The sequence below is a fragment of the Leopardus geoffroyi genome, chromosome A2 (genome assembly GCF_018350155.1).
Source record: "Leopardus geoffroyi isolate Oge1 chromosome A2, O.geoffroyi_Oge1_pat1.0, whole genome shotgun sequence".
NCBI classification, from domain to species: domain Eukaryota; kingdom Metazoa; phylum Chordata; class Mammalia; order Carnivora; family Felidae; genus Leopardus; species Leopardus geoffroyi.
Genome location: NC_059331.1, coordinates 135,951,323 through 135,970,392, shown reverse-complemented (window position 1 = coordinate 135,970,392; position 19,070 = coordinate 135,951,323). Strand labels below are relative to the sequence as shown.

Sequence of the window (19,070 nt, the reverse complement as noted above, 5' to 3'; positions counted from 1 at the left end):
AATATGGTCGGTTTGTTACTTACCTATTTAGTAGTTTTGTCTCCGGTTATATTTTTTGAACTCAGGGTTGTCCAATGGTACTGGAAGTCCTGGAAGAAGTGAGCAGTGTAAAAATGACATTTTAAGGTTTCTATTATGATTGAAGGTTTTTTTCTTAAATATACTCTATTTCAGCGTTTTCCCACAAGAATAGGTTACTTTCTACATATTAATAGTTTAATAGTTTCTACATATTAATAGTTTAATAGAAGGATGGGTTGCTGACGCAATGAAGCATTAGATAAAAAGAAATGATTTATCTCTCCATCATGCACCTTGTACACACATATACATGGTATTTTCTTTATTTAGAAGCATACTGCTACAATTATATTTCTTTTTGAAAATTTTCCCCACATTCAAGTGTTACAACAGTCTCATGAATACCTACACATAGAAATGAATCCATTCTTGTTGGGAAAGTTTAATATCTCCTGTTATATGTCTCTGTACAACTGTGCACATTATAATTAGGATCTTCACTTAGTCAAGAATTTACTGGGTCTTAATCTTACCAAGATACTAATTTTTTTAAATTTTTTTTAACGTTTATTCATTTTTGAGACAGAGAGAGACAGAGCATGAACAGGGGAGGGGCAGAGAGAGAGGGAGACACAGAATCTGAAACAGGCTCCAGGCTCTGAGCTGTCAGCACTGAGCCCGGCGCAGGGCTCGAACTCACGGACCGTGAGATCATGACCTGAACCGAAGTCGGATGCTTAACCGACCAAGCCACCCAGGCGCCCCCCCCCAAGATACTAATTTTTAATATCCATTGGTACTTATTAAAGCCTATATAAGACTTATTAAGAATAAAGAAAAAACACACCAAACTTCTGCATATCAAAGATATACCTCTTTTAGTCTTTGAAAAGCCATGTTTTGCCTAATCTAATACTGCTTTAAATATGTTCAGAATAATACAGTGTAATTAAAGACCCTGTGCATCTTCCCCAGGGTCATATTCACTTCACTTCTGTCTTCCTTGGAGACAGCAAGTCTTATAATTTGCATGTATTTTTCCTGTTCCAGTTGGGTTTTATATTAATATGTAAGTATTTATATAAATATATATAGAAATAATATATTTATTTATAATTCTTTTTACAGTAAAGCCTTGGTTTACAAGCATAATTCATTCCAGAAACATGATTGTAACCCAAAGCGCTTGTATACATCAAAGGAAATTTCCCCATAAGAAATAATGGAAACTCAGATGATTCATTCCACAACCCAAAAATACTCATATAAAAATGATGATGGGGCACTTCGGTGGCTCAGTTGGTTAAGCATCCAACTTCAGCTCAGATCATGATCTCGTGGGTTTGTGAGTTTGAGCTCCACATCGGGCTCTGTGACAGCTCAGACAGAGCCTGGAGCCTGCTTCGAATTCTGTGTCTCCCTCTCTGTCTGCTCTTCCCCTGCGCACGCTGTCTGTCATTCTCTCTCTCTCTCTCTCTCTCTCAAAAATAAACATTAAAAAGTTTTTTTTAAATGATTACAGTACTGTAATACAAAATTAAAGAAAAATAAATTAATTTGCACTTATCTTTGAAAACTTTTGTGGTTGATGTGAGGAAGCCAAGAGAGAGGAGGGTTATTGTACAGGGCAACTTTCACTGTCATTAACAAAATCACTGCTGTCTATTGGCTCATTGGAATCTTTTTCTGCATGGAGACCATTGTATATGTTTGCACAGATGTTGGCTACAGTGCAATATTAATAAACTCTTATTGTATACTGTATTTAATGTAACTGGCAAAAAAGGAAGCAGAGGAAAGGGCCTCTATCTGCAGGCAGCCTGACCTAGAATGAAGCAAAGCATTCCTAAGCTTACTCTTATATGGAAAAGCAAAGAACTGTCCAAAGAACCATAGGTTCTTTGAAGTGACAAGAAATACACTAGTGCCTGTTGTGGACACCTTCCAATGTTCTGAAAAATCACTGATTTCTGCCAGATACCGCAGCCTGAAACAGAGCATCTGAGCGTGGGAGACAATCATCCACAATCCCACAGCGAGAGAGAGAGAGAGAACGAGAACCCTTGGCTCATTTGTGATCATGGGATGTTTGGCCTTACGTACTGCTCATGCTACAAGATATCACACTCATTTATCAAGTTAAAATTTATTAGAAATGTTTGCTCATCTTGCATAACACTCGTGAAACAAGTTACTCGCAATCCAAGGTTTTACTGTATTTATATAATTATCCACATGTACTTACATATAATCATCCATATATCTGTAAAAAATGTATAATTTTATCGTACATTTTCATTGAGAAAGAATTTATAATGTGAAACGCAGAGAACTTATGTGTACAGTTTAGAGAATGACAAATATACCCATGTAGCTCACACCCCTTTCAAAATATAGACCATTTTGCCATTACCCTAGGAAGTTCCCTTAGGTTCCTTCCAAGAGGATTCTCTGAACCATAGAGGCCACCACTGTTACTTTTTTCTACTCTGGTTAATGTTTCCTTTAGTGCATCATACATTATATATTCTTAATATCTGAATTCTTCATTCAACATAATAATTTTGAGATACATCCGTGTATTATATATCAGTAGTTTGCTTCTTTGTATTGCTGATAAATAGTACAGTGTTTGAATATGTCACAGTTTTTTTCATCTCTTAGTTTTCTTTTTGTTATTTATTTCTGTCTTTATTCCACTGTATAGCTCTCTATGATTTCAAATCTTTACAACTTGTTGAGATTTTCTTTATGGCCCAGAATGTGGCCAGTTTTTGCAGATGTTCCATGTTCACTGCCACTAATAATTTGGCAATAGTTGGGAATAATAGTCCATGTGTATTAATTAGACATTTATTTGTTGTCATCAGATCTTCTCAATGACTGCTGATTTTTTTTTTTTTTTTTTTTTTGCTTGTTTGTTCTGTCATTTACTGTGATTTCCATATTGGCCAATTTTTCCTTATGTTTTAAGGCCACTATATTCCTGATGCATTGACCTTTTATTCTTATGAAGTGTGTTCCTCTCTCGGTTTAGTAGTGGTTCTTTATTATAGTACACTTTCTCTACTGTTAGTATGGCTATATCACCTTTCTTTTATGTTTGTATAGTATATATTTTTCCGTCCTTGTGCTTTCAGCTTTTCTGTGTGGTTTTGTTTAAAGTAAGCAGCCGGAGCGCCTGGGTGGCCTAGTTGGTTAAACATCCAACTCTTGATTTCAGCGCAGGTCATGATCTCACAGTTTGTGAAATCGAGCCCCTTATCAAGCCCTTGGGAGCCTGCTTGGGATTCTCTCTCTCCCTATCTGACCCTCCCCAGCTTGTATACTCTCTCGCTCTCTCTCAAAATAAACAAACATTTATAAAATAAAGTAAGCAACATATACAGGTTTTTCAAATCCACACTGATTAACAATAGTTTCCTTGTAATTGGAATATTTAGTTCATTGGCATTTAGGGTACATACTGCTATGTCTGTTTAATTTAGTGTTGTTTTTTCCCAAGACTGTTTTTGGATTAATCGCTTTATTATTCAGTTTCCTATCTTGCTAGTTATTCATTCTTCTATTATTCTTTGAGTGGCTACTCTAGAGATGGTAGCATGTACTTTTTACTTCTAAGAGTCCATTATTTACCAGTACTTTGACAATTCCTGGACAATGTCAGGAATATTTTAACTTTAACTTTAGAATATTTGAACTTGGTTTGTTCATACCACTCCTACCTTACTGGTGATGTCATATATTTTAAATCTCTATGTATTTTAAACCTCACAGCACATAATTACCATTTTATTATTGTTATCAATTGTGTTGTTGTTATATAGACTCTTAGTTAGATTGACTCATACTGATTCTTGTATTCTTAATTCCATCTCACATTTTCATGTTTCAATCAGGGATCATTTTTTTTCTAAAAACCTTTCTTTTGTGTATTTGCTGGAGATAAAGTCTGTTTTTGTTTGAAAACTTTTTTACTTCACTTCAATTTTGAAAGTTAATTGAGCATAGACTTCTAGATTAGAAGTTAATTTCCTTTTAGTAACTTAAAGCTATCATTTTGCTATTTCCTGGCCTCCTTTGTTTCTATTGAAAAGCTAGCTGTTAGTCTTATTGTGGAAGGTATTATGTTTGAGGGTATTTTATTCTCTGATGGTTTTTATGATTTTCCATTTGTTTCTTGTTTTAGGCAACTTTGCTATAATATTTCTAAGTATAGTTTTCTTTGAATTTGTTCAGCTTAGGGTTTATAGAACATCTTGAATCTGTTGTTTAATTTGTTTTGTGAGTCTGGGAAAATTTTCAGCCAATATGTCATCAGATACTGCTTTTGCCTCATTCTCCTTCTCTCTTCAAATGGAATTTAGACCATTACACCCGTATCACATATGCCTCTTAACAATCTTTCTTTATTTCCATCCTTTTTCCTCTCCATATTTCACCCTGGGTACTTTCTCCTGGTCTCCTTCTAACCTCCAGGTTACTAATCTGCTGCTGCTGCTGCAGTTAATCTGCTGTTAAACTCATTTATTAACTTCTTAATTTCAGTACATCTTATTTTTAAGTTCTATAATTTCTGCTTACCTTTTATCTTCCCTAAAATTCAGGTCTCTAGTTAAATTCTTTCTTTGTCTTCTATTTTCTGGGGCACATTAATCACACTTATTTTGAAGTATGTTTCTTATAACATCTAGAGGTCTTTTTAATTGTCTCTTCCTCTTTTAGTCACGTGGTTTGTCTCCTTAGAATACCTAGTAATTTTTGATTGAATGCTGGATATTATGTATAAACTTTTGTATAGGCCTATTTACTTCCAGAAAATAATTAATTTTCTTCTGACTGGGAGTTAGAACCTTGATCCAATCAGGGATTATGATAGTTCAAGGTTGGGTTTCAGGATTAATCTATTTCCCCTACAACCCTTCAGTGATCTCAGCTCCCAAGTGGGGATTTTACCTGAGTCCCTCACCCTTTAAGAAGACAAACTTTATTATTCTTCTCAGTTTTATGGGAATGCTAAAAGCCCTTCTTACCTCTTCAGCCTCTTACCAGCTGTTTGAGGGTCTTCCTCCCTCCTCCCCACACATAATTCATGTTTCTTAGGAATTTTCATATGCCTTGAAGGTAAAAGCCCAGCAGAATATCACTTCTCTTCAAGGTCCCTTTTATTTTCTGCTATTCCTTTTTTTCCAGACAATTCTTGAAGCTCTTGGTTGGTAGCCCTGAACTCCATTTTTTGTGTCTCTAGCCCCATAAGAAGGCTTGTAAGCCCTGATTTTTGCTTATGCTACTCAGGAATTGGCAAATGTCTCAAGAGAAAAAGTGACAAAGAATTTAAGACTCAATTCAACAAATGCCTCTTTTCTCCCCAAGATATTGGCTTCTCATATTCTGGCTGCCTTGGTTTTCTACAAGGCCTTCAAACATAGTTTGTATTTTGTCAGCTTTTATAGCTTTTGTTATTAGGAGGTTAATATAATAAAATTACTCTGATAGCTGAAAATGGATGTCCAATTCATAGCATTTTATTGTCCACATCTCCTTTTTCATAGTTTCATTAAACTCCCAGCTAAAAGCTGATTATTTTAAGCAGAGTTAAAAAAGTAGATAATACTGAACTGTACAGTAAAAATGCGACATGAAGACAAACCATCCATTTTACCCTTGGTACAGAGAAGTAATAAATACATCATTATGAAGGTACATTTTTTTCCCGTCACATTGAGAGTTTTGTTTCTGCTTTTCCTTGTATGCCCTCTAGTGGAAGTTTTATTGAAATGAAATAATTTAAAAGTGATGAATAAAAAGCTCTGCATCATCCAGGAAAAAAAAAACTGTAATTATGGTAACAATGTGTAAACTTACTTTTTTAAATTAAAAAAAAATTTTTTTATTCATTTTTGAGAGACAGAGCATGAGCAGGGGAGGGGCAGAGAGAGAGGGAGACACAGACTCCAAAGCAGGCTCTAGGCTGTGAGCTGCCAGCACAGAGCCCGACACGGGGCTCAAACTCACGGACTGTGAGATCATGACCTGAGCCGAAGTCGGACGCCCAACCGACTGAGCCACCCAGGCACCTCATAAACTTATTTTTTTTAACCGTCACTTGGCCATTAACAATTTGAGGAACTTTGATAGATGAAGGAGAAAAAAACAATATCACTAATATATTCAGCTGGGTTTAGTTAAACAATATATGCTAAGCCCTAGGAGATACAAGGTAACATCCATTCTCTGCCTCAAGAATTTGACAAAATAATATAAGAGATTATAGGACTTTGAACATTTATAATAGAGTAAGACTAGAGGTAGTAGAGGATGTCCCTAGGAGTAGAAATTGGGAGAAAATTTAACTGGGATGAAGATGTCAAGTGGAAAATTCCTATAGCTTTTTCTTGAGATTTGAAGAATGAATAGGATTTAGTCAAAGGAAGATGATAGAAAATAATATTCAATGTAGAGGGTGGCACCTCTAGAAATGGATGAGAGCACCTTCTATTCAGGCAATTGTAAGTTATATAACCAGATCATACGGTATTAGAGTAGAAATGGAGTCAGAATTTGGCAGTGGCTAGATAATAATCTGTGAACCATGCTAGAAACTATGAATTTCATCCTGAGAGCTATTAAACAATTTTAAGAAAAAGGAATGTATTAGTATTTTATAAAGGTTATTCTGTTAGTAGGTTGAGGATCAGTTGGAACCAAAAGGTCCAGTTAAACGACTGTTGCTCTTGCCAGAGACTGTATATTCAGAATTGAAAACAGAAGTAATTTTGCCTGAATTTGAAGAACATTTGGGTTTCAGGGTTAGTCTGTTTCCCTTCAGTGATCTCAACTCAAAGTTGGGATTTTACCTGAGCCACTCACCCTTTAAGGGCCATGAATGATAAATTTCCACTGTACCTCAAGATAGTTATCAAAATGTATTTTTATTTAGGGGCGCCTGGGTGGCGCAGTCGGTTAAGCGTCCGACTTCAGCCAGGTCACAATCTCGCGGTCCGGGAGTTCGAGCCCCGCGTCAGGCTCTGGGCTGATGGCTCAGAGCCTGGAGCCTGTTTCCGATTCTGTGTCTCCCTCTCTCTCTGCCCCTCCCCCGTTCATGCTCTGTCTCTCTCTGTCCCAAAAATAAATAAAAAAAAAAAATGTATTTTTATTTAAAATTCTGATCACAAAAGGTTCTGGTTAAAAATTTTTTTAAATATGTAACTTAGAAAGTGAAAAGTCTTCTTTTTTCCTACTATATAGCAGGTTATTTTATATTCTTACAGAATTTCTTCCATTTGTTAGCATTTTTTTTTGGTTTTCTTTCATCTTTAAATAGGATTATATACTATATAGTGTATTTCAATTGCTTTTTTTCACCAGTGTTTCACAGACACTGTACTGCCAGTATGTATACCTACAGTTCTCTCTTTATAATGGCTGTATAATCTTCTACTATATGGATGTGTTATCATTGCTTAGCCTAATATTTTACTGAAAAACATTTGGATTGTTTTCAGTTTTTTAGTATTGCAAAAAATGCTATGGTCAACATCTCTAGAAATATGAGTAAGTTTTCTATGGAACATATTCCTAAAGTACAGTTGCCGACTCAAAGATAATGTATATTTAGAATTATGATAGGTGTTGCCAAATTATCTTCTGAAAAATTTGGATTACTTTATACTACCTTCAACAGTTTTTGAGAGGACCTACACAGAAGTATCACTGGATATTTTTGATATTCTAAATTGTCCAATCTGATTCGTATGTAATGGTACTTCATTTTAGTTTGCATGCTTTTCAGTAATACTTAATTGATCAGTCTTCCACATTTTTGTTAGTTGTTTATGTTTCTTTGTTAGTTAATTTCCTGTGACCTTTGCCATTTTTCTGTTTGATGGTCCACACGTTCCTTACCGATTTATAGGACCTTTTGGAAAATTGGATCTTTTAGCTTTTTATTGTTACATGTGTTGAAAATGCTACTTCTGGTATGTTTTTATTTGTGCTTTTTTTGTTGTTTTTAGTTTTTATGTTGTGATTTCTGTCTTTTGAGGAAAATTGTCAGAAAGCTAACTTCCAAAAATGGTCCTAAGCTCAGAGAGTGGAACAAGTTACTACTTTTTAATTACCAAGGAATAGATTACACCAATACAATTTAAATATTTTCAGAGTATAAAAAAAAAGGGAAGCTTTTCAGTTGTTTTTTATAAAGCAAACACTAATTCTGAAATCCAGTAAAAAAAAATCCACTCCAACAAACTTTATAAATCAATCTCAGTTACAAATATAAATACAAAAATCCCAGATCCTTAATGAAGTGTCAGCAAAATGAATGTTATCAGCAAGTACAGTGATCATATGAGATTCATGTCAACAAAAAATGGCTCAATATTAGGGAAATATATTTTATAATGGGTCAAGAGATTTTTAAAGGGGGATATCCCATCATGATAGATGCCAAGAAGGGTATTTTTATTTTTATTTATTTTTACTTTTATTTATTTATTTATTTATCTTTAATGTTTGTTTATTTTTGAGAGAGAGAGACAGAGCATGAGCAGGGGAGGGGCAGAGAGAGAGAGGGAGACACAGAATCTGAAGCAGGCTCCAGCCTCCAGTTGTCAGCACAGAACCCGATGTGGGGCTCGAACCCACAAACCACGAGATCATGACCTGAGTGAAAGTTGGATGCTATACCGATTGAGCCACCCACATGCCCCTAAGAAGGGTATTTTTAGAAAAGTTAAAATCAAATCCAATTTTCATGACCTTAATAAAATTTGATTAGATGAATAGTTCCTTAATTTCATAAACATATAACTAAATCCAAACCAAGTTATGTGCTTAACAGAGAAACTCTAGCAGCATTTGCATTAATGCCAAGAAGATCCTGGTCAGGATGCTTATTATAAGTTGTCTTTAACACTGTTTTAGGAATTGTATGGCAATTCAGTTATGCAAAAGAAGAAAATAAGTGGTACAAATAATAAACATAGGTAATAATGACAGAGCATTTATTGCATGCTTAGTACTCTTCTGGTTGTGAAACATTATTATCTCATTACCCACAAGTTATAATATCACAAATAGGTGCCACAGATGTAGAAACTATCACGCCCATATAAAGTTGTAGAAACTGAGGCAGTAAGAGTCTAAGAAACTATCTTCAGCCAATAAATGCTGAACACTAGATTTGAACTTAGGAAGACTGACTGACTTTATACTTACAAGTATAATACTTCTGCTCTAAACCAAGGGTTTGCAAACCTCTAAAGTTTGACTGCAGCAAGGCTGTGCTCATTCATTTATGTATTGTCTGTGTCTGTTTTTGTGCTATAACAGTAGACTTGAGTGGTTGTGACACAGCCTTGCGTGCCCTATAAAACCTAAAATATTTACTGTCTTGCCCTTTACAGAAAAATTTTGCCAAATCCTGTTTTAAACCATTTAACTATGACTGATTATCAAACTATTAGGCTTTTTTATTAGGAAACAGGGGATAAAATGATAGTATTTTAGATTACATGAGTATATGCTTGGTAAACCCCAAGATAATCAACCCAGAAACTGTTCAAAATAATAACCATAAAATGAAGTTGTTTTTTAAAATACTAATAGGCAAAATTCATTTGGCTTCCAACTTATAAATAATAACCAGCTTGAAAATACAGTGAGATAATAGATCCCAATTTCAAGAGCAAAAAACATTAAATATCTAAAAGTGAGCGTACAAGACATGTGAAAGACCCAAATGAAGAAAAGTTTAAAACTACACTGAAATAAAAGGAGATTGAATAAATAGATGTGTCCTTTTCTTGGCTGGGATGACTCAGCATTAAAAAAAAAGAAATTTGGTGGTTTGTTTTTGGTTTTTTTTTTTTATCTAAATCAGTTTGTAAAATTAAACATCTCATTCAGAGATCCAAGGGGATTATTTTAACTTAATGAAATGATTTTACTAATTCTGAGAGAAAGACATGACAGGAAAGAAAAGACCAGGAATTTTCTGAAAAATAGGTTTGTGACTTCAAGATGTTAAACTGAACATATGCTAAAAGTCCTGCTCCTCCACAACAAATTTTAGATATCCATAAAGTTTTAGTAAAGTCTTTTGAAACAGGAAAGGTAGTTATCTGTGGAATGGAAAAGGAGTAACTTCCTAAAGAAAGAAACAGATAGGAACCCTCTCTGGCGATCCCTAAGAACGACAGTACTGATAGGCAAGGCCAGGATTGCTGGCTTGAATTTTCCATGCTTAAGAGGCTTTTACATGCCAGAAGATGGGTACACAATCATAGATCATCAAAAACTGGAGAATGTAAGCATCATAAAACAGGGACAACAAATTCCACAAAAGAGCAACTTAGACTGGAGAAAGTAGGAAAAAAAAAAAAACCCCAGAAGAATTTTAAGAGGACTTTATTTTTCTGAGCAATAAAAGAAGGATTTGCCTCCACTAAATGACAGACCTATTGTTGAATTTTAAAACTAAGTATCTGAATAACAGCACATGGGATTCTGCTGAACTGCTGATTAACGAACTGGAAGATAGATGTGAGGAAATCTCCTAGAATATGACATGAAGAGTTACAAAGGAAAAGATGTGACACATGGAGATCCTCACCAGAAATTCTGATATCTATCTAATAAGAGTTCCAGAAGGAGAAAATGAAAGAGACTATATTTGAAGTACTAAAAGCCCAGGGGTGCCTGAGTGGCTCAGTCAGTTAAGCGTCCAACTCTAGATTTTGGCTCAGGTCGTGATCTCACAGTTTGTGGGTTTGAGCCCTGTGTTGGGCTCTGCACTGACAGTGGGGAGCCTACTTGGGATTCTCTGTTTCCCCCATTCTGCCTGTCCTTCACTCACGCTCTCTTTCTCAAAAAAAAATACAAAAGAAAAAGAAAAAAATAATAGCCAAGAATGTTCTCAAAGTGAAAACCCATATCCTTAGGTTTGAAAGATCTTTGAAAACAAGATTTATACACATACACACATAGATAAAGATGTATTTTTTAATTAAAAATTAAAATATATGGGCACATCATAACTTCAGAATATCAAGAATAAAGGCAAAAATCCTAAAAGTTACCTGTAGAAAAGACAATTTATCAAAACAATTTCTATCAAGAAATGACTATCTGATAATAGAGTTCTTAATAACAACTATATATGGAAGAAGATAAATGGTCTGAGGAATAAACTTTGAACCTGTGAGTCTGTATTTAGCTATTCTGTCATTCAAACGTGAAGGTAAAATAAAGACATTTTCATGTATATGAAAACAAAATTGTTTCAGCACAGGCACAATTGACATTTTGAGTGAGATTGTACTGTGTATTGCATAATATTTAGCATCCCTAGCCCTCACCCATTAAATGCCAATAGCTTCCTCCAGTCATTTTGATAAACTAAAAGGCTTCCACATATTTCATAGGAAAGTGTTCCTGGCCAAGGTTGACTATTCTTCTGACTCTTAAAAACATCTAAAAAGTGCTGCAAAAAGAAAAATAAACCCAGAAGAAATAATGGGATGTAAAAAATAATGTTGAATGAGAAATGAATAAACATATTGGTAAATCTAAATAACTATTGGCTGTTTAAAAGAAAAGAGCTTTTAATGATAAATGGCAAGTTACACTAAATTTCCATGCTGACAGTTTTGGAATTTGGGTGGCTGAGGAGAGAATGAAGTAAAATAAAAGTAAACTTGCCTTTAGATGAGACCACAGTTATTGATTAACTCTTCGTTAAATGGTAAGAGTAAGATTGTTGGGAAGAAGCTGAGAAGGAACTAAAAGTAAATACTAAAAGAAAAGGGTGTTGTAAGCTTTCAGATGAAGGGGATAGGGATGGGGGTAGATAGAACAAATAGAATTTGATCTAACAAGACTGAAAAGGAGTCATGGAAGCATGTATTTATAATGGAAACATAGTAAATAAAAAGCACAATGTCAGAAATAAGTCTAACCATATTAATAGAAAAGTCATCTAATTGGTAAAACTCAGTGACTAAAATATAGTAACTCTCATATTGGCTGAAACCAAAATCCAGTGAGAGTGACAAATAAAAGAATATATAACAGTTAAAAATAAAGTGATCAAAAAATATGTTATTCATTTAGCAAATATTTATACCTGGTAGATATCGAAACAAAAAAGACCTCTGGGGTAAAAAGCAAAAATTTAACAAGATAGTTTCAATATGTGTGGCTTTAAAATATATAAAATGAAGCTAGTAGAATTTTTAGAAAGGATAGATCTATAATCATATTTGAATATTTTAATAACGATTAGATAAAAATAAAGATATAGGAAAAAAGTAAAGACGGGAAATGTGACACACTTAGCAAGTGTATCTAATTGATATTTATCAAGAATTCTGACTCTTAACATAATTTACACACAAGGATTCTTTTCATATACATGTGGATTATTTTTAAGATATGGTGATGTTCTAGGCCACAAAGGAAGCCTTAATAAATTCCTTTTAAGAAAGTGATCTCTTTCACTTTCACTAACAACAGTGTAATGAATTTAGAATTTAACAACCAAAAGCCTCTCCAATGCATAAAACTGGGTACTTAAAATTAAACATAATAATTTGTAGATTAAAGAAGAAATCAAAATAGAAGTGATAAAACTTAGGTCTGAACAATTGAAGCCTTGCAATAGCAATTTTTTGAAAGAAACTTGTGTGATTGAGAAAAAGCAATACTTAGAGATAACTTAGAGTCTTAAATTTATTGGCAAGTCAAAATATTGCATGAATAGCATGATTTATTTATGTTTAAAATTGCCATTTTTCTGCATATATTTATACATGTAAAATTTATTATTTTCCTTTGCTAAGATCTAGAAAGATAGCTAATTCATAACAGTGATTATCTGTAGTGTTCTCAGGGAAAAATGCATATATGTATGAATTAAGTAATTTTTAAAAATTAATACATCTTGTTAAAGAGTAATGATATAGAGGGGCACCTGGGTGGGTCAGTTTGTTAAGCATCTGACTTTGGCTCAGGTCATGATCTCACAGTTCATGGGTTTGAGCCCTGCATCGGGCTCTGTGCTGACAGCTCAGAGCCTGGAGCCTACTTCAGATTCTGTGTCTCCCTCTCTCTCTGCCCCTCCCCCACTCATGCTCTGTCTCTCTCTCCTTCAAAAATAAGTAAAAACATTTTTTTTTAAAAAGAGTCATCATATAGAATTAGCCTTATATTAAAAATAAATCACAATAATTAAAGCAGTGTGGTATTAGTGGAAAGCTGGCTATCACTAATCCCTAGAAGGAAAACAAAAGAAATCTAAAGCAATTCAAGAGTATACAAAATTATTATATATGATTAATCTGGCATTTCAAACTAAAGAAAGAAAATGGATCCTCATTTTGGTGCTGGGGATTTGCATAGCTATTTGAAGGAATAAAAAATGCTGGATTTGAACCTCGCACCAAAATTATTTCATATGCCTCGAAATATTTAAGTATTAAAAAACATAAAAAATTACTAGTCAAAATATTGCATCTGGGTGGTTCAGTAGGTTAAACGTCTGACTTCGGCTCAGTTCATGACCCCACAGTTTGTGAGTTGGAGCCCCACATTAAGCTGACTACTGTCAGCACAGAGCCACTTTTGATCATCTGTCCCTGTCTCTGCTCCTCCCCACTTTCCCAAAAATAAATTAACATTAAAAAAATACTAGATGAAAATGAGTATAAATATATATTGGATTGGCAAAGGCCTTTATAAACATGGCACAAGGATATCTGGGAATTTGCAACCAGAACATCATTCTCTTCCTTTTTGTTCTCAACTCTAAGCTACTTGCCTTTCCTGAGCCTTAGACTGCTGAGAGTTTAAGACATCTGGGTGCTTAGGAGGTCTCAGGCTCTTATTCTTATCCCTGCAAAATGGTGGGAAGTCATCAGGGGTAAGTCCAGATGGAGAGCAGCTAATCCTATAAAAGCTTGACATTAGGAGATTTATGGACCTGGGATGAAGCCGATCCTGCATGAATATCTTAGGTTTCCAGACTCCTAAAGACTTGAAGCTAAACAAGTTGTCTCTGTCAGTCAGGTTGGGAGAATTTGGGAAGATAGGAAAGCAGAGAGAATACTCTAGTACTCCTAGGGGGAGCCAATACGCTGCTCTTAAACTATGAACCCACTGCACAAGAAATTTCTTTGATTTTCAAAATCTGTAAGGATTTCTGCCATTAAGAATATTCCAGATTGGGGGCTCCTGGGTGGCTCAGTCAGTTAAGCGTCCGACTTCAGCTCAGGTCATGATCTCACAGTCTGTGAGTTCGAGCCCCGTGTCGGGCTCTGTGCTGACAGCTCAGAGCCTGGAGCCTGTTTCGGATTCTGTCTTCTTCTCTCTCTGTCCCACTCTTTGCACTCTGTCTCTCTCTCTCTCTCTTTCTCTCAAAAATAATAATAAACATTAAAAAAAGAATATTCCAGATTGGTAAGAGGACGTAAAACACTCAGTATTTGCAGATGACCAGATACTAAATACAGAAAACCTCAAAGACTTTGGGAAAAACAAGTACTACAATAGATAAGTGAATTCAGTGAAGTTGCAGAATACAAAATCAATGTAAAGAAATCTGTTGCATTCTCATACACTAATAATGAAGCAGAAGAAATGGAAATTAAGAAAACAGTCCCATTTACAATTGCACCAAAAACAATCAAATATGTAGGAATAAACCAAAGAGGTGACTCTGAAAAGTGTAAAGCACTGATGAAAGAAATTCAAGACAATGCAAAGCTGTGGAAAGACATTCAATGCTCATGGATTGGAAGAACAAATATCATTAAAATGTCTATACTACCCAAAGTAACCTACACATCTATTGCAATCCCTATCAAAATACCAACAGCATTTTTCACAGAACTAGAACAAAAAATCCTAAAATTTGTATGGAACCACAAAAGGCCTTGAATAGCCCATGCAAACTTGTGGCAGGTGTCACAATTCCAGACTCCACATTATATTACAAAGTGGTAGTAATTAAAACATGGAACTGGCATAAAAATAGACATATAGATCAATGGAATAGAACAGAAAACCCAGAAATAAACCCACAATGATATGGTAAATTAATCTTTCAGAAAAGAAAAATGGATATCCAGTAGAAAAAGGACAGGCTCTTCAAATGGTATTGGGAAAACTGGACTGCTTTCTTCCACCATACACGAAAATAAACTCAAAGTGGATTAAAGACCTGAATGTGAGACATGAAACCATAAAAATCCTGTAAGAGTGCACAGGCAGTAATTTCTCTGACATCAGCCATAGCAACATTTTTCTAGATATGTCTCCTGAGGCAAGGTAAAAAAAAAAAAGCAAAAGTAAACTATTGGGACTACATCAAAATAAAAAGTTTCTGCACAGTGACAGAAACAGTCAACAAAACTAGAAGGCACCTACTGAATGAGAGAAGATATTTGTAAATGACATATCTCATAAAGGGTTAATATCCAAACTATATAAAGAACTTACATAATTCAATACCCAAAAAACAAATAATTCAATTTTTAAAATGGGCAGAAGACACAAACATTTCTCCATAGAATACATACAGATGGCCAACAGACATGAAAAGATGCTCAACATCATTCATAATCAGGGAAATGCAAATCAAAACTATAGTAACATATCACCTGTCAGAATGGCTAAAGCAAAAACCCAAGAAACAACAAATGTTGGCGAGTATATGTAGAAAAAGGAACCTTGCACTGTTGGTGGGAATGCAAACTGATTCAGCCACTGTGGAAAACATTATGGAGGTTTCTCAAAAAATTAAAAATAGAACATACCCAATGATCCAGTAACCACACTACTGGGTATTTACCCCAAAGATACAAAAACAGTAATTCAAAGGGATACATGCACCCTTGTGTTTATTGGAGCACTATTTACAATAGCCAAACTGTGGAAGCAGCCCAACTGTCCATTGATGAATGAACAAGGAAGGGGTGGTATATATACAATGGAATATTATGCAGCCATAAAAAGGATTAAATCTTGCTATTTGTAACAACATGGATAGAGCTAGAGAGTATAATGCTAAGTGAAATAAGTCAGAGAAAGACAAATGCCATATGATTGTATTCTTGGAATGAGTGAAAAGACTTGGGAAAAGGCTAAACAAAAAAAGGAATCAGAACAGAGACCTCAAGAAGACAAAGGATGAAAAGAGGAAGCAATGAAGAGAGATGAACTTTGATGTATGTGTACTTAATGGATAATATTAGACTGTCTGAAAATGTGAAGTATGAGTGCTAAATAAGGTTTTTGGATACAGACAAAACAAAGTACAAGTAAAACTCAAATAAGTACTAAATCATACCAGCAAAAATCTAAGAGCTATAGTTTACAGAGAGTGGGTGCAACTTAAGAGTAACTAAGTATTCAAAAGATCTCATCCTATTAGACTAGAAGCACGAGAAAATTATGGCATGGTACTGGAAGAGACCATAGTCTCATTAGGAGAAATAGATCTTATCTTGCTTACACATCATATGTGTTTTACTAAGAGCAGAGAAAGATGATAATGTTTAATGACATTTTTTTAGAAAAGGAAAAGCAGAGTCATATTTTCAAGGCAGAAAAATGTAGTGAATAGCAATTTTATTGAACCAACGAAAATGAAAAAAATATTGTCAATTAAATTATCAGTCATTACACTAAATGAGAATGGGCTGGATTTATCAACTGAGATATTGGCTTAAAAAACAAAAGATGGGGGCGCCTGGGTGGCTCAGTCGGTTAAACGTCCGACTTCAGCTCAGGTCATGATCTCGCGGTCCGTGAGTTCGAGCCCCGTGTCGGGCTCTGTGCTGACAGCTCAGAGCCTGGAGCCTGTTTCAGATTCTGTGTCTCCCTCTCTCTCTGACCCTCCCCCATTCATGCTCTGTCTCTCTCTGTCTCAAAAATAAACATAAAAAAAAATTTTTTTTTTAAAAACAAAAGATGGCTAAATGCTCTTTACAAAAAAAAGAAGAGAAAGGAGTATGAAAAACCCTTTACAATGAAAGCAAACTCATGGAAATCAAGATTGTCAGCATCAGGTATTACTAATGTTAAATGCAGTATATAGAATAAAGAACTTTCTATTACAATAAAAGGCAAAAATCAATGAAAATATAAAAAGCATAAACTTGGACACACCAGACTACATGGCCACTAAATCCATAAATCAAAGCCTATTAAATTCAAGAAGCGGATCCAATATAGATATATATAAAATGAGTAAGGACATAGATACATTAAAAATACAATAAATAAACATGTAATTATGGAATAGAGAAGAAGGTCCTGCCTGTATTAAATGTAAGCATGACACAAAACATAGAAACAGACCATTCATTATACTAGTTGCTGTATGGATTGGGTGTGGATACAGATACAGGTCAGAGTCCTTATCCTCAAAGCACTTATAATCTAGTTGAAAAAAAGAGATGAATTGAACAAATACATTTTGGCCTGATAGATGAACTGATTTTTAAAAAACACAAAATACTAAGAGAACATAGAAGAGAGAGGAATTGGTATTTAAGAGGAGGTGGGGCATCAAAAAAGTAGGGGTATGTTGGCTTCTAAAATGAAACCTTAGAAGTAGATTATGAATAAGTCAGTTGACAAAAAGAATGAAAAGACATTGCATTCAGAGAGTGCTCTGAGTATAGGCTATCCAGAGGAGAGATAAATTGGAATCCATGAAATGCAGACATAACCTAAGTCTATTATTAGGATGGAGTAGGATTGGAGGTGCTAAAATGGTAGACAGAGGACTTAGCATGATAGATACACTTATGACAGGTATAACCTTGAAAATTTTAAATAGTGAATTGACGTGATAAGATTTGCAAGTATGGAGGAAAGACTAGAGCCAAGAAGGCAATCATCCATGTAAGAAATGATGAGACCTGAACACTTGGAAGAAGAAGAGAGAGAGCAAAGTGTACAGATACAAATGATAGGAAGGGGGTAAAATTCATAGGAATGCTGACTTAAATATGAAAGTATGACAAGGAGCCCTGGATAAATTCCGATTTCTGGGTTGAGCAGTGCATGGATTGTGATGCTGTTCCCAGAGGTAAATAATAATAGAGAGAGTTGTATGTTAGAGGTAAGTAAGGTGGTGACTTCAGATTTGGATATGCGTTGCATATATGTTTTGTTAGGATAACCATGTGGCAATGACAGATATAATATTGTGCTCAGGAGCAAAGCCTGGGCTAGAGATACAGATGGAGCAGCCATTAGTGTGTTGACAGTAAAGTCAGGAGAGTAGGTGAGATCATCCAGACATGGTGTTTATGTAGTGGAAAGGGAGGAGCATTGAGGACCTTTGAAATCCATACATTTTTTTTTTTTTAATTTTTTTTTTTCAACGTTTATTTATTTTTGGGACAGAGAGAGACAGAGCATGAACGGGGGAGGGGCAGAGAGAGAGGGAGACACAGAATCGGAAACAGGCTCCAGGCTCTGAGCCATCAGCCCAGAGCCCGACGCAGGGCTCGAACTCACGGACCGCGAGATCGTGACCTGGCTGAAGTCGGACGCTTAACCGACTGCGCCACCCAGGCGCCCCTGAAATCCATACATTTAAGTGCTAGAAAAATAAAAGGAGTCCAAATAATTGTTGACCTTTGCCAAAGCAATTTTGTTAGAAGGAGCAGACAGAACAAAATTGCAGTGATTTAAAGAGAGAATTGGAAGGAAAAAATTCTTTACATTAAATCTCAGGAAATAGATGGAAATTAATACTGAAAGTAAAGTTATTAGTAGCACAAATTGTTATCATGTAGACCAGTTATTATAAAGTTTTATAACTTCCCTGAAGTTCTTAAGATTGTTCATAAGAGTTTATAAAATTGAATAATTCATTTAGATTTTGTTAATCAGTAACAGGCAGGAAACTACAGATGTTACAAATTTCTGTAGATGTAAAACAACTGGAAGAATTGTTCTCTCCCCTCTCAAAATTGTCATGCAACATTACTGATGGTATCAATAACTTTAATAACTGTTTAGAAGCTAAGTAA

General features: G+C 34.9%; 1 protein-coding gene across 1 annotated transcript in view; it reads left to right on the top strand.

The window, feature by feature from the left end:
- Positions 1-19,070, top strand: part of ASZ1 (ankyrin repeat, SAM and basic leucine zipper domain containing 1) — a 51,807-nt gene that overhangs the window by 14,246 nt on the left and 18,491 nt on the right. The window lies entirely within an intron of this gene.